The sequence below is a fragment of the Manis pentadactyla genome, chromosome 14 (genome assembly GCF_030020395.1).
Source record: "Manis pentadactyla isolate mManPen7 chromosome 14, mManPen7.hap1, whole genome shotgun sequence".
NCBI lineage: Eukaryota > Metazoa > Chordata > Mammalia > Pholidota > Manidae > Manis > Manis pentadactyla.
The window spans coordinates 64985900-65008414 of record NC_080032.1 but is presented as its reverse complement, the minus strand read 5'-3'; the positions used below and the strand labels follow the sequence as shown (position 1 = coordinate 65008414).

General features: G+C 44.5%; 2 pseudogenes; both read right to left on the bottom strand.

Annotated features, from left to right (window-relative positions):
• Positions 1 to 1490: 1490 nt before the first annotated feature.
• On the bottom strand, positions 1491 to 11202 carry LOC118924822 (nicotinamide phosphoribosyltransferase-like; annotated as a pseudogene).
• Positions 11203 to 14828: 3626 nt separating this feature from the next.
• LOC118924779 (lysine-specific demethylase 4D-like) lies at positions 14829 to 16195 on the bottom strand (annotated as a pseudogene).
• Positions 16196 to 22515: the final 6320 nt, after the last annotated feature.

The following is a 22515-nucleotide window of genomic DNA, read 5'->3' as shown; positions in this document are numbered from 1 at the left end:
GTGCACAGCCCTCAGGGAAGTCCACCCAGCAGCCTGGCTTCCTGTCATCAGCACCCCTACTTTGGAGACCTGGGACCTGCCGGCTTCCTGCTGGTGCTGCCCTCTCACACCTCTGGGGGTCCTTCCTCCTGCAGCTCTCCCGCATGTGTCCTGTGAGCCCAGCTAGCCAAGCCTCAGCGCCCACCCTCACCTGGGCCAGCCTCGGGCCTGTTACTGCTCTGCTCAGGCAGGGCCCTTCCCACACGCCATGAAGGTGACATTTTACCCTCAGGACCCTGAGACCAAGGCCATTCGGGACACCAGACCTGGAGCTGCTGTGGCAGGAATGCAACCAGTTCATTTCTGTCCCCATGCCCAGCACGGGGCCCTGCACAACCTGGCCCTGCATAGTCACTGGGGAGGAATGACAAGGCTCTAGTGATGGGCAAAGACCACGTTGGTTTTACAGGCACAGCTGCCTCAGAGGAGAGGAATCCTGGGGCACCTGACTGTACTTTGGGGCCATTTTTCCCCTTTGGGGTCTCTCTTTCCCTCCACAGTAGAGGTCTCTCCCCAGACTTTGTCCACCTGAGGCCCTCAGAACACTGGCCCCTGGGAGGCAGCCCCATCTCAGAGCCTGGGTCACTTCTCCTCAGTGGCCAGGGCATCTCACAGGCCACATCCCTAAGGCAAGCCTGAGGTACAGAGCTCCTCAGCATCCAGGCTGTAAGGGCCCAGGGATGGGAGGGCGGCACCTGTACCTAAGCATTTGGCCAGGTGACCTTAGAGCAGGATCCCAGGGCGGGCAGGTATCCGGGTGCCTTAGGGGTGCTGGAGAACTTGGGCACAGGGCTGTGTGGGTGCGGCTCCCTCACCTTCTTGCAGCACCTGATGCACAAGAGCAGCAATGGTAACATGAAGAGAGCTGGAACAAGGAATGGGAACAGGAAAAGGCTGTAGGGTGTCTGGGTCTGTGGGACAACCTCGGGCACTGTTGTCTGTCTGTGAGGGACCATCATGGGCTCCGTGGGCTCTGGTCCCATCTCTTCCTGTGGGACGGTTGTGGACTCCATGCACTCCTGTGGGATGGATGGTCGTGGGCTCCTCCTGTGGGATAGTCGTGGGCTCTGTTTCCTTCCTGTGAGATAGTCGTGGGCTGTGGTCTCTTCCTGTTGGACAGTCTTGGGCTCTGTGGTCTCCTTTGGGCCACTGTGGCCTCTGGAGGCTTATCCTGCAGACACATTTTAGGCAGTGGCCTAAGGAGGTTTGGGTGGCCTCTTCCCAGGCACCCACCAGTGGCCATTCATTACCGCCAGATGTAAGTCCAGGGAGAAGAAATCCTGGGACAAAATACCTCTAAAACTGAAATCAGTTAAAGGGAAAAATAAAGTTTAAAATCCATTTATTGCTTACCAACTGCAGTCCAGGCCATCTCTCCTGCTCTGGCAAAAGCAAGCAAGCAAGGACCTCTCCCTAAACTTTCAGGTTCAGATAAGCCCTTCGTTGCTCAGGTAATTACCCATTGATATGGAGATGAACTTCTCTCCACCACTGAGGATATGCAAATACAATAAAGCTGGTGAGATATTATGGAAATATTATAATTTTACCCACACAGAGGTCAAGAGGATTTCCGGAATCAGGTCTGATTATTAGTGGTGCCACTGTACTTGTTGATAGTATTAAACGTCTTTAGATCTTCACCACATATTTTGTCACAGGTATTAAAAAATGTCTCAGCTGTATCTGAGCACAGATACAGGCACTGATGAAAGCTGTGTTACTAATGTTCAAAATATCTTTTTCCTGGTCTTTCCCCCAAGCTGCTATGGTACTGTGTTCTGTTGCTGGAACAGAATAACCTGAAAAAGGATCTTTTTTTCCAAAGTATTTTTTAATCACAGCATTTCCTGCCACTGTGTCTGTGCCTTTGAGGTTAACCAAGTGAGCAGGTTCTTCTCTGACCACAGCCTCTTGAGAAGAAAGTCCTCTGCAGCCAAAACCATGCAACTTGTATTCTAGACCATCTAGGTTACCAGATGTGTCTAACAAATATTTGGCCAAAGTTTTCTTCTGCTCTCTGGAATGTGTGGCCCCTGTGACTGGATACCAGGACTGAACAAGAATATACTCAGTCCAGTTTGGAGGCCAGTAACACTCTGGATCTGTGTTTTCCACTACAAAGAGCATTTCCTTGGGGAACAACAGAGCCCTTGGGAACAGCTTTTATTTCTATTGTAATATGCCCAACATATTTCTCAAGAATGTAGTTGCATCGGAGGCGGAGCCAACATGGCGGCGTGAGTAGGACAGTGGGAATCTCCTCCCAAAAACATATATATTTTTGAAAATACAGCTAATCCTAAAAGAGAGACCAAAAGACACAGGACAACAGCCTGACTACATTCACACATGCGAGAGCCCAGCACCTGGTGAAAGGGGTAAGATACAGGCCCCGGCCCAGCGGGACCCAAGCACACCTCCCCCCAGCTCACGGCGGGAGGGAGAGGGAGCCCAGGACTGCTAAACACCCAGCTCCAGCCACCCGCACCAGAGCGCAGACACAGTGCATGCTTGGAGGGCTGGAAACTAGGGAAATAGGGCAGCAAGACCTCTGAGTGGGTGCCGAAGCTGATGCCCCTGTGACAAAGAAAAGCGAGTGCTTTTTGAAAGTCTTAAAGGGACAGGGACTTAACAGCTAGACGGAAACAATAAAGGTCACAGCCCAGTGGCTGGAAATTACGGGGAAAACCGGGCTCACTAACCCCCTGGGCAACAGCTCTGAGACCCCTCACAGAGGTAAACAGCCAAACAGCCAACCCCGTTCCATTACCCCTCCGGGCGCTGCGAAAGCAGAGAAACAGCCTAAGGGAAACCACACCCACAGAAAGGGAGATCACTCCATATCAGCCGGGAAAGACACAAAGACCCAGCCTACACGCAATTACCCAACACAAGCCACTAGGGGTCGCAGTTGTCCCAGTAAAGAAAGGCCAGTAGCAAGTGAAAAGTTTGGCCCTCCCAGCTGACAGTCAATAGCACCTGTCAACATGAAAAGGCAAAAAAATATGATTCAGACAAGACTAACCCAGACAGCTTCGGCATCTGCTACATCTTCCCCTGAGAAGGAACCTGGGGAGATAGATTTAGCCAGCCTTCCTGAAAAATAATTCAAAACAAAAGTCATAACCATGCTGATGGACTTACAGAGAAATATGCAAGAATGAAGGAAGGAGAATACAGAAATAAAACAAGCTCTGGAAAGACTTCAAAACAGAATGGACGAGATGCAAGAGACCATTAATGGACTAGAAAACAGAGAACAGGAACGCAGAGAAGCTGATGCAGAGAGAGATAAAAGGATCTCCAGGAATGAAAGAATTCTAAGAGAGCTGAGTGACCAAACAAAACGGAACAATATCCGCATTATAGGGGTACCAGAAGAAGAAGAGGGAGAAAAAGGGATAGAAAGTGTCTTTGAAGAAATAATTGCTGAAAACTTCCCCAAACTAGGGGAAGAAATGGCCTCTCAGACCACAGAGGTACACAGAACTCCCATGACAAGGGATCCAAGGAGGGCAACACCAAGACACATAATAATTAAAATGGCAAAGATCAAAGACAAGGACAAAGTATTAAAGGCAGCCAGAGAGAATAAAAAGGTTACCTACAAAGGAAAACCCATCAGGCTATCGTAAGACTTCCCAACAGAAACCCTACAGGCCAGAAGAGAATGGCATGATATACTTAATGCAATGAAACAGAAGGGCCTCGAACCAAGACTACATATCCAGCACGAATATCATTTAAATATGAAGGAGGGATTAAACAATTCCCAGACAAGCAAAAGTTGAGGGAATTTGCCTCCCACAAACCACCTCTTCAGGGCATCCTACAGGGACTGCTCTAGATGGGAGCACTCCTAAAAAGAGCACAGAACAAAACACCTAACATATAAAGAAGGGAGGAGGAGCAATAAGAAGGGAGAGAAATAAAGAATCATCAGACCGCGTTTATAATAGCTCAACAAGCAAGTTAAGTTAGACAGTAAGATAGTAAAGAAGCTAACCCTGAACCTTTGGTAACCACAAACTTAAAACCTGCAATGGCAAAAAGTTCATACCTTTCAATAATCACCCTAAATGTAAATGGACTGAATGCACAAATCAAAAGACACAGAGTAATAGAATGGATGAAAAAGTAAGATCCATCCATATGCTGCTTACAAGAGACTCACTTCAAACCCAAAGACATGCACAGACTTAAAGTCAAGGGATGGAAAAAGATATTTCATGCAAACAACAAAGAGAAGAAAGCAGGTGTTGCAATTCTGGTATCAGACAAAACAGACTTCAAAATAAAGAAAGTAACAAAAGACAAAGAAGGACATTACATAATGATAAAGGGCTCAGTCCAACAAGAGGATATAACCATTCTAAATATATCTGCACCCAACACAGGAGCACCAGCATATGTGAAACAAATACTAACAGAACTAAAGGGGGATATAGACTGCAATGCATTCATTCTAGGAGACTTCAACACACCACTCACCCCAAAGGATAGATCCACCGGGCAGAAAATAAGTAAGGACACGGAAGCACTGAACAACACAGTAGAGCAAATGGACCTAATAGACATCTATAGAACTCTACATCCAAAAGCAGCGGGATATACATTCTTCTCAAGTGCACATGGAACATTCTCCAGAATAGACCACAAACTAGGCCACAAAAAGAGCCTCAGAAAATTCCAAAAGATTGAAATCCTACCAACCAACTTTTCAGACCACAAAGGCATAAAACTAGAAATAAACTGTACAAAGAAAGCAAAGAGGCTCACAAACACATGGAGGCTTAACAACATGCTCCTAAATAATCAATGGATCAATGACTAAATCAAAATGGAGATCCAGCAATATATGGAAACAAATAACAACAACACTAAGCCCCAACATCTGTGGGACGCAGCAAAAGCAGTCTTACGAGGAAAGTATATAGCAATCCAAGCATATTTAAAAAAGGAAGAGCAATCCCAAATGAATGGTCTAATGTCACAATTATCGAAATTCGAAAAAGAAGAACAAATAAGGCCTAAGGTGAGCAGAAGGAGGGACATAATAAAGATAGAGAAGAAATCAATAAAATTGAGAAGAATAAAACAATAGCAAAAATCAATGAAACCAAGAGCTGGTTCTTCGAGAAAATTAAAAAAATAGATAAGCCTCTAGCCAGACTTATTAAGAGGAATAGAGAGTCAACACAAAACAACAGTATCAGAAACGAGAAAGGAAAAATCACGATGGAAACCACAGAAATACAAAGAATTATTAGAGAATACTATGAAAACCTATATGCTAACAAGCTGGGAAACCTAGGAGAAATGGACAACTTCCTAGAAAAATACAACCTTCCAAGACTGACCCAGAAAGAAACAGAAAATCTAAACAGACCAATCACCAGCAACGAAATTGAAGCGGTAAACAAAAAACTACCAAAGAACAAAACCCCCGGGCCAGATGGATTTACCTCGGAATTTTATCAGACATACAGGGAAGACATAATACCCATTCTCCTTAAAGTTTTCCAAAAAATAGAAGAGGAGGGGATACTCCCAAACTCATTCTATGAAGCTAACATCACCCTAGTACCAAAACCAGGCAAAGACCCCACCAAAAAAGAAAACTACAGACCAATATCCCTGATGAACGTAGATGCAAAAATACTCAACAAAATATTAGCAAACCGAATTCAAAAATACATCAAAAGGATCGTACACCATGACCAAGTGGGATTCATCCCAGGGATGCAAGGATGGCACAACATTCGAAAGTCCATCAACATCATCCACCACATCAACAAAAAGAAAGACAAAAACCACATGATCATCTCCATAGATGCTGAAAAAGCATTTGACAAAGTTCAACATCCATTCATGATAAAAACTCTCAGCAAAATGGGAATAGAGGGCAAGTACCTCAACATAATAAAGGCCATCTATGATAAACCCACAGCCAACATTATATTGAACAGCGAGAAGCTGAAAGCTTTTCCTCTGAGATCGGGAACTAGACAGGGATTCCCACTCTCCCCACTGTTATTTAACATAGTACTGGAGGTCCTAGCCATGGCAATCAGACAAAACAAAAAAATACAAGGAATCCAGATTGGTAAAGAAGAAGTTAAACTGTCACTATTTGCAGATGACATGATACTGTACATAAAAAACCCTAAAGACTCCACCCCAAAACTACTAGAACTGATATCGGAATACAGCAAAGTTGCAGGATACAAAATCAACACACAGAAATCTGTGGCTTTCCTATACACTAACAATGAACCAACAAAAAGAGAAATCAGGAAAACAACTCCATTCACAATTGCATCAAAAAAAATAAAATACCTAGGAATAAACCTAACCAAGGAAGTGAAAGACTTATACTCTGAAAACTACAAGTCACTCTTACGAGAAATTAAAGGGGACACTAACAGATGGAAACGCATCCCATGCTCGTGGCTAGGAAGAATTAATATCGTCAAAATGGCCATCCTGCCCAAAGCAATAGACAGATTCGATGCAATCCCTATGAAACTACCAGCAACATTCTTCAATGAACGGGAACAAATAATTCAAAAATTCATATGGAAACACAAAAGACCCCTAATAGCCAAAGCAATCCTGAGAAAGAAGAATAAAGTAGGGGGGATCTCACTCCCCAACTTCAAGCTCTACTATAAAGCCATAGTAATCAAGACAATTTGGTACTGGCACAAGAACAGAGCCACAGACCAATGGAACAGACTAGAGAATCCAGACATTAACCCAGACATATATGGTCAATTAATATTTGATAAAGGAGCCATGGACATACAATGGCGAAATGACAGTCTCTTCAACAGATGCTGCTGGCAAAACTGGACAGCTACATGTGGGAGAATGAAACTGGACCATTGTCTAACCCCATATACAAAAGTTAACTCAAAATGGATCAAAGACCTGAATGTAAGTCATGAAACCATTAAACTCTTAGAAAAAAACATAGGCAAAAATCTCTTAGACATAAACATGAGTGACCTCTTCTTGAACATGTCTCCCCGGACAAGGAAAACAACAGCAAAAATGAACAAGTGGGACTATATTAAGCTGAAAAGCTTCTGTACAGCAAAAGACACCATCAGTAGAACAAAAAGGAACCCTACAGTATGGGAGAATATATTTGAAAATGACATATCTGATAAAGGCTTGACGTCCAGAATATATAAAGAGCTCACACGCCTCAACAAACAAAAAAACAAATAACCCAATTAAAAATGGGCAGAGGAACTGAACAGACGGTTCTCCAAAAAAGAAATACAGTTGGCCAACAGACACATGAAAAGATGCTCCACATCGCTAATTATCAGAGAAATGCAAATTAAAACTACAATGAGGTATCACCTCACACCAGTAAGGATGACTGCCTTCCAAAAGACAAACAACAACAAATGTTGGCGAGGCTGTGGAGAAAGGGGAACCCTCCTACACTGCTGGTGGGAATGTAAATTAGTTCAACCATTGTGGAAAGCAGTATGGAGGTACATCAAAATGCTCAAAACAGACATACCATTTGACCCAGGAATTGCACTCCTAGGAATTTACCCTAAGAATGCAGCAATCAAGTATGAGAAAGACCAATGCAACCCTATGTTTATCGCAGCTCTATTTACAATAGCCAAGAATTGGAAGCAACCTAAATGTCCATCGATAGATGAATGGATAAAGAAGATGTGGTACATATACACAATGGAATACTACTCAGCCATAAGAAAAGGGCAAATCCAACCATTTGCAGCAACATGGATGGAGCTGGAGGGTATTATGCTCAGTGAAACAAGCCAAGTGGAGAAAGAGAAATACCAAATGATTTCACTCATCTGTGGAGTATAAGAACAAAGGAAAAACTGAAGGAACAAAACAGCAGCAGAATCACAGAACTCAAGAATGGACTAACAGGTACCAAAGGGAAAGGAACTGGGGAGGATGGGTGGGTAGGGAGGGATAAGGGGGGGAATTAAAGGGGGATATTAAGATTAGCATGCATAGGTGGGTGGGAGAAAGGGGAGGGCTGTACAACACAGAGAAGACAAGTAGTGATTCTACAACATTTTGCTACGCTGATGGACAGTGACTGAAAAGGAGTTTATAGGGGGGACCTGGTATAGGGGAGAGCCTAGTAATCAAAATATTCGTCATGTAAGTGTAGATTAATGATAAAATAAAAATAAATTTAAGAAAAGCAGTTCCAGTGTGGTGACCTCCAATGAGTTCTACATAATGATATAAAGGGCATATAAAAGTGTAGGCAAAGGGTCTGTTTGTGTTTATACAGAGGACCAAAGTCTAATTTGGCTACCCCGGAAATGAACTAAGATACGATATGAAAAAGAACTTCCAACATCAGCACTCTCTGGAAGACTCAGGCCAGAAGGTGATCATCAAAAAACCCCAACAAAGATCCATGCACTGCTACAGCTGTAGATGCACTCATCCCACCAGTTCCTGGACTTGCCATGGGAATGAAGAAGGAGATATCTAAGCTGGCCTGTGCATACAGTAAAACAACAAATTTGACTGGATCTATACTGTTGGAACTCAACCAAGAATTAGGAGAAGTGCAAATTGTAGTGCTCCAAAATCTTACAACTACAGACTATTCACTGTTAAAAGATCATATGGGATGTGAACAGTCCCCAGGAATGGGTAGTTTTAATTTGTCTGATTTCTCTCAGACTGCTCAAGTTCAGTTGGACAATATTCACCATATCATAGACAAGTTCTCACAAATGCCTAAGGTACCTAACTGGTTTTCTTGGTTTCACTGGAGATGGCTGGCAATTACAGGTATGCTTTGGTTACGTAACTGTATTCCTATTATGTTAATGTGTGCGCACAATTTAATTAGTAGTTTAAAACCTATACATGCTGAAGTTACTCTACGAGAAAATATGTCAAAGAAATAATCAATCTTCCCATGTTTTCTTCCTCCTGCTACTTCTATAGCTTTTCTTCTTCCTTCCTAATTACAACCCTTAAATAGAATTCGTGCCTCATATCGAGTTTACCGAGTATCATAATTCCTCCAAGTGGTAAAGACACCTCAAGGCAAATGCTGGGCATAGAAGCCACAGTGCAAAAATATGCAAAGAAGTAAAAAGCTTACCTTTTCAAACAATAATGCTTCTCTCTCACTTACCAACTTAACATTTCTCTGTATGGCCCCGGAAGATGACTGGTTAGCCAGAGACGGGTAAGATTCCTCAAGGGAGGAACAACCTAAGACAGACACAGTCGCAGGGGGGCCATCAGGTGAGAAATTGGGGATCAACAGAGGTGAGGCTTAGAACCTCACCCCCCCCTGTTCTGAGAGAAATCTTCTGCATCCGTGGGTGTTTTATTGCCCTTTTCTAGCTTGGATTAACACATAGTCTACAGGCACACACCTGATCATCTACATTTGCTCTCTTACAACACTAAGCTATGTTTTCTACCTTTATCTTGTATCTACCTACCACTTCAGCATTTTATTAAAAATAATAATAATAAAGAGAGAAATGTGGTATCCACATATAAATCAAGTATAAAAATCAAATGAGTATTCATATTTAAACTGACTGTTTATAGTTCATAATGCATGAGCAAAACCGAAAGCTTCTGTGATGACTGCCCTTGTAATGTTCACCATGTAACTTATTCACTATTTAAGAATTTGTTCTCCATATAAGAACTTGTTTGTTATGCTTCAGAAGATTGGAGACTGACGAAAATTAGGCTTGGGGTGGATTAATGATTGTGCATTTAGCATTGACCCCCCTATACAGAATTTTATTGTTGTTAACAACCATTTGATCAAAAAATATGAGAGATGCCCTCACACACACACACACACAAATATATATATATATATATATATATATATATATATATATATATATATATATATATATATATACACACTTCCAATTGTAAAATAAATAAGTAACCGGGATGTAATGTATAGCATAAGGAATATAGTCAAAATATTGTAACGACTTGGTATGGTGATAGCTGGTACCTAGAATTATCATGTATATAAATGTTGAATCACTGTGTTGTACACCTGAAACTAATGTAATACTGTGTGTCCACTGCACTTCAATAAAAAATAATTATCTAAAAAAAAAAAAAAGAATGTAGTCACGTCCCTTTTCATTTAATACATTAATTATCTCAGAAATGCTCTCTACACCTGCTTGGCATCCTAGAATTTCTCTTTGGTCACTTCGTTGCTTTTAAAGTACTTATTAAGAATGTACTGCAGCCCATAAAACACTATTTCATTGAATTACACCTTCCTCGTTGTGGAGTTTTCTGCCTTCTTTCCATGGCATTCAAAGTAGGAATAAACGTTGCTTGTGCTGGATGGGTATTGTTTACAGTAAACACTATTGTAGTAGTTGGTAGCCAGGAGGATGCTGAACTGGGCCTTTGCCTCAGCATTCATCTCAGGCTGGAGCCGGGGCAGCTGAGCATCGTGGGCTGCCCAGAGCAGAAGCGAAGGACAGAAAGGGGCGTCAGCACACTCCTTGCTGCAGTCCTGGCTCCAGAGGAGTGAGAGCAGGAGAGGAGGGAGGAAGGGACGGGAGGTGCCAGGGGAGGGCAGGCCCTGCAGCTCTGCCGCGGGCGACAGTGGCAGTGGCTCACAGCATTTACTGTCTTTGACTCTTTACAGTTAAATTTCATGTGTGTCAGTGTGGCCCTTTATGGCTTCACCTTATCTGCGTCAGTTGGGCCTCATGTGTCTGGATGTCCATTTCTGAATTCCCCATGTTTGGGAGGCTTAGCTACTATTGCTTTAAATTTTTACTTTATATCCCTGTCTCTTTCCTGTCTTCTATGTTTCCCATAGTGCATATATTGTTTCTTTTGTTGATTTCACCTAAGTCTTATAGGCTTTCCTCACACTTTTTTATTCCTTTTTCTTTTTGCTCCTATGACCAGATAATTTCAATTCACTATCTTCTAGTTTACTTCTTCGTCAAGTTTGTTGTTGAAGCTCTCTATTGAATTCTTCAGTGCAGCCCCAGTGTTCTTCAGCTCCAAGATGTATGCACAGTTTTTCTTTTTTCTATTTCATTATTGAGTGAGTTCCATTGTTTAAAATTTTAAGACTTGTTTTGTGGCCTTTCATGTAATCTATCTTGAAGAAATTTCACTTCCCCTGGAGGAAAATGTGCATTTGGCTATTGTCATGTGGAGTGTCTACATATCAATTCCATACAGTTGGTTTATTGTGTTGTTCACGTCCTCTGTTCCTGTCTCTATTTCCTTATATTTTTGTCTAGCTGTTCTATCCATTATTGAAAGTAGGATATTTAAGTCTCCAGACTTTATTGTCCAGCCTTCTATTTCTGTCTAAATGCCATCATAGTTAGCCTCGTAAATTTTGGAGTGCTGATGTTTGGGGAATGTGTTTGTAACTATTTTGTTTTCTCTGTCAGTCGACCCCATCACGAACATATAATGTTTTGGTTTCTCCTTTATAAAAGCTTTTACTTAATGTCATTTTGTCGCTCTGGGTCTCTATTTGCATGGGATATCTTTCCATATAGAAATTCAACCTTCTTGAGTCCTTACCTCTAAAATCTCTTGTGGAAAGCATCAACTCTGCCAATCTGTAAGGCGGCTTTCACAGGGTTGCCCAGAAGATGGGCCTGTAACCCATCCCAAGTGTCTGCAGAGCAGATGGTCCTGCAGAAAAAAATAATGAGCGAGTGTCACATAAAACCTACACAGCAGAGGTGAGGGTGGAAGAGCTTTCCGTTCTCTGAGGGTGGGCTGCTGGCAGATGCCAGGGTCTGGCCCTGGGTGTCTAACATGGCATGAGGCAAGAGACTGTCTCCTGGAATGGGCACCTCTGAGTCACCAATCCCTGGCTGTAGGCCCATGCAATGTTCTCTCCCTTGCAGCTGAATAGCATTGCAGAAAGAACGAACCAAGTGTATGGTAGGCTGGGGGCTCTAGGAAAGATGTGTGGGCCCAGGGAAAGGCATCGGGAGTCTGTTGCCCGAGTGCCTCTGACCCCATGCCCTGAACCTGGGTCTGCAGATGGCCACAGGAGTGCTGCAGGTGAGGTCTGGAGCTGGGCCAGGCCTGCACAGACTTGTGGGAATCTTGCACAGTGGGTGTGCCTGCTCCTGCCTTTGCTCATCTGAAAGGCGACGCTTAGTCCAGTGAAATTGCTGGAGCTGCCTTTCAGGGCAAAGGTTGTACTGTCTGGTAGATGTGACAGTTGTGTAGGAAGAACCCTGAGCTAGGTTCAGTCTCCTCATTTGCAAAGTGGGGTGTGGGCTAGGGCCCCTTCTTGCCGCAGGAATAAGCTACGCAGCCTTTCAGGGGTATGGAGCAGGCAGATGTTCGGGTATGGGCGTCCACTCCTCAGGTGGGTGAGTGTGGGGAGCAGGGCCGGGACCCTGGCAGCCTGTGGTGGCTCACCCCCAACCCTCCTACAAGCGTGGTCACTCTTGCCTCTCCTGCAGGTTACAACATTGTCAGCCTGATGACTGGTCGCTTTGTCTGCTGGGAAGCTACACTCATATTTCTTAATTTAAACCAACCTGATGCAAATAGTTGACCCATCACTTTCTCCTTATTGCCTTTCTGGATCCCAAGTTTTTGCATCTAACAGTCAGACAAAATTGGTGGCCTGCAACCCCCATATTAGTGTTTCACACTTGGCCCCTTTCTGCCTCACAGCAACTCTTTGGAACCCTCCAAAAAGCCGAGGTGATTGCATCTAGGCTGTGAATGGCAGAGCAAAGTTTGGGAGGTTCTGTTTTCTTTCTAAACACAAGATTTAAAATGACAAGTGCTTGATCAAAAAATTGGGAATTAGCTCTCAAATCAAGCTTGCATTAATAGGAAGGTTATGTTTTCTAGCCTCAAACACACTAAAAATAATTTCCTAAAAATTTTCATATCCAAAGTTGATTCTGAGCTGTCCACTTCAGTACATTTCAATACTTATTCTTAAGTCTAAGTAACTCTCACTGATATTCCTTAAGATGTTCTATTACTCCTGCCCCCACCTTGTCCAAGGAAGTAAGATGATTGTTTAAATGTGTAAATCACATCATGTCAAGTGCTGTTCTAAATTTCCAATGGCTTCTCATTTCAAGTTGAAAAAATTCAAATATTTGACATGAACCACAAGTGCCTGTATACCTCAGACCCTGCCTCCCTTCCTCTTCCTCTGCCCCAGACACAAACGAGCTTCCTTTCTATACCCAAGGAAACAAAAACTTGAAGTTCCACAGGAGGTCTATTATACTTGCTGTTTCCTTTAAGTGAGAGTCAGCTCTGGACCTTCCTACTCGCCGACTGGGTCTCAGGAAGGTCTCCTGCTCCATGACGCTTTCCCTGGCCACCTGCAGAAGGCCAGCCCTGCCCGTTCTGCTCTGTCATCCCATCCCCTTTACTTCTTCACAGCACATGTTGCCAATTGGTGTTGTCATGTTCATTTAGTAGTGGACTTGCTTATTGGGACGAATCAATGAATTAACCTTGTGAAATATATACTGTTGAAAAGGAAGTGGAGACTCAGAGCAAAGACAGTGGCACTTGTGTTCTGTGCTTGCTCATCTCCCCCGGCAACTTGGGTTGCACTGCCCAGCCACATACACAGTTTTCCAGATGGTTTCCACCAAGTCATCCTTAGATATGGCTGGCAAACCAAATCCCCCCTCCCAGCCAGCCAGCCAGAACCAAATAAGCATCCCTGCAAATCATTCACCAACATCATACAATATAACCAGCCTGTAAAAATAAGTTTTGTTTGAAATGTTTTGATATGACTATTAAGAAGAGTGCAGAAAAGAATAACCTTCATTTTTCAATTGGCTGAATAGACGATATTAGAAATAAAATGAGATTTTAACAGTTTGGTTACCTTTAATATACTTTTGAAAAAAATACTGGTGATATGTTTTAAATGCACCAGTGACTCAGAAACATAATTATTTTCTGAGCCTCTACAGACCAAACTGGTCAAAAGGGCCTAGTCTTCTAAGAAAGTGGGGAGGAGAGGGCAAAGAGGGAAGGGAAGAGGTCAGAGGGGAACCAAAGTCCAGGATTCATCCAAATCGCAGCAGCACCCAGAGCTGGCTGAGAGAATGGGGGTTTAGGTGCAGATCAGGCTTTGGCAGTGTCAGTGGGCCCTCATTTGCAGAGACAAGCATCCAGTGCATGAATCCTCATTGGCAGCAGAGAAATCATCAGTGTCGAAAGAGGTAATGGTGTCTGGGAGGAAGAATAAGCTGTATGTCGTAAATACTGCGGACTCAGCAGGTCCCGTGGCAGCACCGCACGTTGGGAAGGCTCTGAGGTGTACACGTGCCCAGTCTCAGGGAGCCTCCACGCATAAGAGTAGTGGGCTACCAAAACGTCCCCTGCACTTAGGGTGCAGGGACACAGCAGCACCTGGAAGTCTGAGCAGAATGCGGGGACGCAGGGCTCGGCGGTGCAGCGTCGTCCAGTGAGGGTCCGTCCGAAGACGGGGCCTGAGCATCGGGATCCTGAGCTGCTCATGCTGTGCTCAGCAAGAGGCGCTTCTTGGCCGGGGCCTCGTCAGTCAGCTCCTGAGTCCCCTGCTCCCGAGGACGACGGCCAGGACCACGCCTGCCAGTTGGTTGGAGACCCAGGTCGGATGGACCCAGGGTTGTCAGCAGAGCTGAGCCACGCTTTGGGGACCGACAAGCGGTGTCCTCGCCCTGAGCCACAGAGGGAGGAGCAGTGGCCTGCAAGCAGCGCTGAGATGCGGGGAGCCTAGAGGTGTGTCAGTCCCCTCGCCCCGCGGCCACCTGCCGGGCAGGGCGCGGCGCGCAGCAGGGCGGCAGGTCCCGGAGGCCCAGCGTGGCTCTCCTCATCACCCACAACTCCCAGGCATCTGGCTCCTGGCTGTCCGCCGCCCCGGGCGCCGCATCATTCACCGCCACCTGTTCCTGCCCGCGCTTCCAGAGCTCATAGCGCTCGGGCTGCAGGGTGCGCAGAAAGACATCCATTGGAAAGCTGACCCTGGCCTCCCCGCAGCTGCACTGAGAGGCCGCTTTGCCATAATCGATCCAGTGCGGCGTGGCGAACTTGATGGCCTCTGCGCAGTTGAAGCCATGGTTGAAGCCAGTGTGGTAGCCATAGGGAAATGTCACCATAAACTCCCCAGCCTCCTGCATGACCCAACTGAAGGAGATTCCGTTGTCCCTGAGGACAGTGGGCGACATGAGGGCGAACTTCTGCCACAGGAAGGCCCTGCACCCGGAAGCACTGGCCGGGAACAGGTCCTTGGCCAGACGTTCCAGGCACTGGTCATTATCCGGGGGCACTGCGTACCATGTTTTGGGCTCCCCGAATGCACATAGTTGATGCTGTAGAAGTCCATGTCCTCTGTGTGCCATGCAAACGTGGTCTTCCACATGCTGAAGTACAGGTAGGGTGTGTTGACGCCTTCGATGACCACCCCACACTCCTGCTCCAGCAGGTCCTGAATGGTTCCCAGGTGTCTGAGGTTCCGCTGCTTAGTGTTTTCAGCAAATAAGGAGCCATTGATGTCAGCGCCATAGATCGGTGAACCATAGAGCTGGATGTTCCAGTATTTTTGCTACAAATCATCAAAATCCAAGTGTGGTGGTGCCTGATACTTAGCACTGTTTGCCAGGTACTGATACTCACCGACCGTCATGGCCTTCTTCTTCTTGTGGTGTTGAGTGATCACACCAACCCCGCCCAAGACCACCTGCTGGAGGGGAGTGGGGATTAGGATGTCACTGATGCCATCGTAGGTCTTCCTGGCTTCCCACCCCTTGGGGGGGATTATCTGGGCCACACCTGCTTGGTGTGCACCTTGAGATTCCATATATGCAATATATTTATCAAAGTCATTAAACTCTTCTTCGGTGGGGTAGAAAGTCATGATTGTACAACTTGGGTTCTGGGTACAGTTTGCCTGCGACTTCATAGCTTCCATAATGAAGAACAAACTCTCAAGTCTTCAGGTATGGTCTGGATAGTTGAGGATGGTGGAAAATGCTATTTTTCCAAAACTGGTTTGAGTATCTTTGAGTCAGCAGGAACCACCCGTGGACTTTGATGCAAATGAGATGGTAATGTTTTTGGGCTTGCTGATTCACCAGGAGACTGCCCTCTGGGCAGAAGCTGATACAGGAGGCTGAACGGGCAACTCTGTGATGTTCCTCAGCTGGTGCTGGGGTTTGCTCTCTGAGGCCTCCTGACTCACCCGGCCCTGGGTGTATGGTGTTCCAAATATAGTGTCTTCAGGACACTGTTTAAAACAAAACCTGGAAGGAAGAATACAAAAGCTTGAACATTAATGTTTGGACAAAGTCATTCAGGAGGCACAAGTAAAATAGCATGGGATCCCACCATGGGATATTATCCCACACTCAAAGAAAGGCTAAAATTTTATAAGATTGACAATATAGGATGTGGTGTTGATGTGGAACAATGGGAATTCTCATACCCTCATAGAGAGAATGGAAATCATTCTTTGGGAAACTATTTGGACAGTATCTACTAAAATTGAACTTATGCATGTGTAAAAATGGACATATGCATGTGCTGTGATTCAACTGTTACCACATGTCTAGGTAATCTGTACAGCTGTGCATGGAAAGTCACCTCCAATATGCTCATAACATTAATTCTAGTAGCAAATACTGGAGACAACCCGAATGTCCATCAACAGTGGAATGGACAAATACATTGTGGTACAGTCCTACAGTGGAATACAATAGAGCACTGCAAATTACATGAACATAAAGGGATAATTTTGCAAACATAATACTGGGCAAAATTATCCAGACTTAAAAAAATACCAAGTCCATTATTCCAATTTTACACAAAATTTCATCTTTTTATGTAAGTATATATATTAAAAAGGAGGTAAAGTAATCTGTGTTAGAAGTCAGAGCAGTGGTTACCTTTGAGAAAGAGAGGTTGTGAGTGGGAACATGAGGGGGGTCTCTGGAGAAACGTTAATATTTTGTTTGGAATCTGGGTGCTGGTTACACAGCCATCAATAGCTAATTGTGATAATTCATCAGGCTGTTATGATTTTCACAAATTTCCATATGTTTATTTAAAAACAGAGTTTAGAGTGAGAAGCACTGAAGACTAAGAGACATATTTCATTGTAGTAAAAGGAAATGGAAGAATGAAAATAAATGAACTAAACATTTGAAGAAGCTAGGAAATGGAAGAAGGAGGAGTAAAGAAATATGAAAGAATAAAGATGAAATTAATAAAAAATAATACACACAAAACAGAAGAATGATGGCCAAAAATGTCATTTGAAGAGACCAAGAAATGCAACAAACCATGAGCACAACTGATAAGAAAGGATAGAAAGTAGAAATAAACAACACTAGGAATTAAGCACTGCACAGATCTAGTAATTTGGTAGAGAATTTTTCTTAATCTCAAGAGAATCTTATGAGCATATGACATCAACATTTTCAACAGATAAGACAATTTTCTAGAGAGGAAACACAGAAAATGGATCCAAGATAAAACAAGAAAGCTCAAGTGTCCCAAATAAGAATCTGGATCAAAGTATGACCCCCAAAAAACTCTTCCAATCTTCTTCCTGGAAGGGACAGGCCTGGCTTCCCCACCACATGGAAAAAGATCCTGAAATTTCCAATATCTAACTTGTGAAGCTCACCAAATCAATTTGTTTTCCCGATGACAACTACACTGCCTGTGGTTCCTGGAAATTCTCAGTTCAGAGACTACCTTTTCCACTTGCTCTAGGAAATGAAACTTGGTTTTCCATCAAGATGGAGAGGAGCAATTTATCCTGCTACTAGAGAATGCGAGGGAGTCCGAGGCTCCAACTGCTTCTTAGACAATCAACAGATCTTCCACTTGCTCTAGGAAATGAAACTTGGTTTTCCATCAAGATGAGAGAGGAGCAGTTTATCCTGCTACTAAAGAATGTGAGGGAGTCTGAGGCTCCAACTGCTTCTTAGACTTTCAACAGAACTTCCTTAGCCTCCTTCCACATCCAGAGGTAGCTAGTACCATGAAGTCCTAAGCCTTTTGGAGTCTGTGGACACAGTTGTGTTCCTTCTTAGCTTTTCTCACTGCCAATTTAAGATTCAACTTTCTAGGGTTTGATAAATCGGTTTGTATTTGTCTGTTTTCAAAATTCACTACTATCTTATATCCTTTACCATATGCTCTCTTTGTGACTTATTTCTTAAAACAAAAATCCTAGTACTGTCACTTCAGTGGAGTTTGGAGGGAACAGAGTAAATGATTGTGTTGTTGGATTCTCCCAGAGGAGGACGCCACCCCAAATCACTCACGGAAGGCGTCTCTTGATGCAACAAGCAAGAGGAATTTATTCAGAGGCCAGCTAGCTGGGGTCCATGCGTTAGCCCGACGCAGCGGGTCTCAGCGAGGACCCCAAACTCACAAAGCCAGAAGTTTTTATAGCATTTTCAAAGGGGCAGTATTTTCTACAGTCACAATACAGTGTTTTTTGTTTTTTTTTCGTAGACACATAAATTTTCGGCTGATGCCTCATCCTGGGGGTCTGATTAGATAAAATCACTTTCGGAATGTTTAGGGTGGTTCTAGCAAGATAAGCTTAACTGATTGAGGTTGGCTAACTAAAGGTCACTACAATTAACACTGGCTGACTAACTTGTTTTTCAAAGTTCTAGTAATTTTTCTCCTTCTAGGTTAGAAAATGGTGTTTGAGCCTTTAAGATGGCTGTGCTTATGCTAACTTTTGATTCTTCAGGTTCTACATTTCCCCACTTCTCTTTAAGGGCATTCCAATCATGGAATGTTTGTATCTTCTTGTTGGGTGAGTGAATAATATTGTTGCTGCAACATTAGTACATGAACGGCACTCACTCTTTCTCTAACAAAAGTTATCAGCTGATTCAATATGCAGGGTCCTAAAGTGAGGAGCAACACAAGGATGAGTAAGGGCCCAGCCAGAGTGGATATCAAGGTCGTAAACCACGGGGACCTAGTGAACCAAGATTCAAATAGCCCTTGGCCGGCTTCTTGTTCTCTCTTTCTCTGGTCTAGCCTCTCCCTAAGCTTTGACATTGAATCTCTTACTATTCCGGAATGGTCTGCATAAAAGCAGCATTCTTCCTTTAAAGCTGCACACAATCCTCCTTCTTTTAGAAACAGCAGATCCAGCCCTCGTCTGTTCTGCAAGACTACTTCAGAGACGGAAGTCAGAGATTCTTCAAGTTTAGTAATGGATTGCTCTATGGTTTTTAGGTCTTCATCAATAGCTGTCCTTAGTCCCTCATAATGTTGGTTCCCTTGGATAATAGCAGCTGTCCCTGTTCCTACTCCGGCTGCGACTCCTATCCCTAACAACACAGCTAAGGTCAGCGAGACCGGCTCCCTCCTATATCTACGCCTAGGTTCAAATTCAGCTACGAATGAGAGGTCATTATGATACATCAACCTGGGCACCAGCTGAACCATGATACAGAAATCGCGGGAGGAGTTGAAGGCAGAAGTAGAGACACATGGGGTCACTCCAGTGTTACAAGCGCACCACCCTTCGGGAGGAGGGACTAGATACTCATTTTCACCTGAGGAGGTCACAGCTATGGTTTCATTACACAAAGCTTTATGGGTGGGAGGGACTGAACCTAAACATTTTCCTCTTCCAGTTACTTCAGTCAGAGTTAGCTTCTTGTGGCTTCTCCAGCTACAGATCTCGTGACGGGTTGTCCTGTTAAAACTGCCTAACAATCCCAATCCTTCATAATAAGGCGGCCCAGAAGAGAAACACAACCAACAGGATTCAGTAGTGTTAGGGTTGGTGGTATTTAAGACCTGAAAAGCCCCTTCAAGGAGGTTGAGAAGGCGTTGTCCGGTGCCAGGAAAGGAGGTGACTCGGCCAAGAGTGGAGGCGGAGGGAGTGGGAGTGGTGACAGAGTCCATAGGTGGGGCTAGGGCCTGTTTTGGGGCTGGGGCTGGGAGACGCCGTTGATCCCGCAAGACAGCGTTGGGTCCTACTGGGACAGCCGGAAGAGTCTCTACCTTAAGCCTGAGCATAAACAAGACTCCATTATCATAGCCACTCTGGTAGAGTCTTAGTCCCCACATAAGCCCTTTTTCCCAGTTTGTTGCCCTTTTTCCTGCATCTGTGAAAGAGATGTCAATAGGGTTGCAGGTGGGATTAGTCGTGCATTGGGCACGAGCGGTATTCCACTGGATTTTTATGAGGCCTAGAGGAGATCTCCCTGCACTTCCTGTCAGCCAATGGCATGTCCCTGTTTGTTCACAACCCCAATTTTTGCAGAAAAAATCTGTCTTCCCACCACATTGTGAGGCCTTGGCACTATCGGCTGAGGGGGCTGGGCATACATAGAAGCAGGTATTCTGGAGCTCTTTCATGGTCTCAGAGCCCCAATGCACTGTATAATCTCGAGTACTACATCCGGGTACTCCAACTTTATCTTCATACCATGGGTCTTGTTTGAAGAGAGTGCACAAATCTACAGTGAGGGTAGGCCACCAAGTTCCCCTAGGGTGTTGTCCTGTTAACTGGACTACTACTTGTTGGGAAGCCGGGGTAATGATTTGCCATGTGAGTAACCTGGGTTCATGGGGGTTAGGGTTCTGGAAGGTGGGAAGTAACTGGGTCATTAGAATTAGAATTGTTAGTGACACAATCATTTTTACACAAGCGAAATTTAAGAGGGTTATCAGTTCGAATTACTTGCCAGTCCGGGTCTGGTTGAGGCGCTTTCTTCAGATGTGAAGCATGTATCCAGGAAGAGATGCCATCTACTTTCACAGCTGTAGGTGTGGTCAAAAGGACGATGAAGGGTCCTTTCCACCGAGGCTCAAGATTGTCCGTTCGATGTCGCCTTACATAGACAGAGTCTCCCACTTGGAACGGGTGAGGTACTGAAATGTCCTCTGGCCGATAGGCTTCTTGGATAGAGGCCCACACTTCTTTCTGCACAACTTCCAGAGCCCGTAACCTTTCAAGCAGAAACTTATTAGTCACAGATTCAGGGGATACGTGGAGGTGAGCTGCATTTAGTGGAGCCGGGGCTCTAAACATTATTTCAAAGGGTGTTAGTCTAAAACGGCTGGGGGTGTTTCTAACTTGGAATAAGGTGAAGGGAAGGAGGACCAACAAATCATATAAACCAGTCTCTATGGATAATTTAGTCAGGGTCTCTTTTAGAGTTCTATTCATCCTTTCTACCTGTCCTGAGCTCTGGGGCCTGTATGCACAATGCAATCCGTCCCCAAAATCTTGGCCAATCCCTGACTTACCTGGGCAACAAAGGCAGGGCCGTTGTCGGAGCCGATTACCTTTGGGATTCCAAACCTGGGAAATATTTCTTCAAGGATCTTTTTAGACACCGTCTGAGCTGTCTCAGTTTTGGTGGGGAACGCCTCTGTCTATCCTGAAAATGTGTCTAGGAAAACTAGAAGGTACTTATATCCATACTTAACAGGCTTGATCTCAGTGAAGTCAACTTCCCAGTAAGCTCCTGGGCGATCTCCTCGAAGTCTTTTCCCGGATGTTACTGGATTTTTACTCACATTTACTAATTGGCAGGGAACACAATTTCTTAAAACCTCGTCAGTCAGTTTTCCTAATCCAATAACATGATAAGTGGAGTCTTGAACTAAGGTCTTTAGGTTTTTTGCTCCCAAATGTGTCAATTGATGCAATTGCCTTAAGTATTCTTCTGCCTCTCTCTTAGGCAGGACAACTCTCCCTTTTTCAGACTTGTATATCTCGTGGGGTGAGGAATTTTTAAACCCTAATTTGTTTATACAAGCGAGGTCTTCGGGTGTATACTGGAAGCTCTTAATACAAGTGGCCTCCGGGTACACTTGGAGGGGTAAAATATTCATTCCCTGGGCTGCTTGTTTTGCAGCTTGGTCCGCCCTTCTGTTTCCTTGAGCTATTAGCGAGTCGCTTTTTTGATGCCCAGGGCAATGTATTATTGCCACTTCTCTAGGTCTATGGATGGCTTCTAACAAATTAAAAATTTCTTGTTTGTTTTTAACATCTCTCCCGGCAGAAGTCAATAACCCTCTCTGTCTATAAATAGCCCCGTGTATGTGAGCAGTGGCAAAACCGTATCGGCTGTCGGTATAGACGTTAAGTCTCTTACCTTCTGCCATCTTCAGAGCCTGAGTCAGAGCGACGAGCTCCGCTCGCTGTGCAGAAGTGCCTGTTGGAAGTCCACTGGCCCACACGATTCGGTTATCATCCACTACTGCAGCTCCCGCCATTCTCTTACCATCCATAATGTAACTGCTCCCATCGGTATACCAAGTCAGGAGTCCTGGTCCTTCTAAAGGCTGATCTTGTAAGTCCTGGCGGGTCCCCGCCTCCTCAGCCAGGATTTCCTGGCAGGTATGAAGTACTTCTTTTTCCAAATCGGGGAGCAGAGTAGCTGGGATTAGGATGGCGGGTGGGGCAAATTCCACACG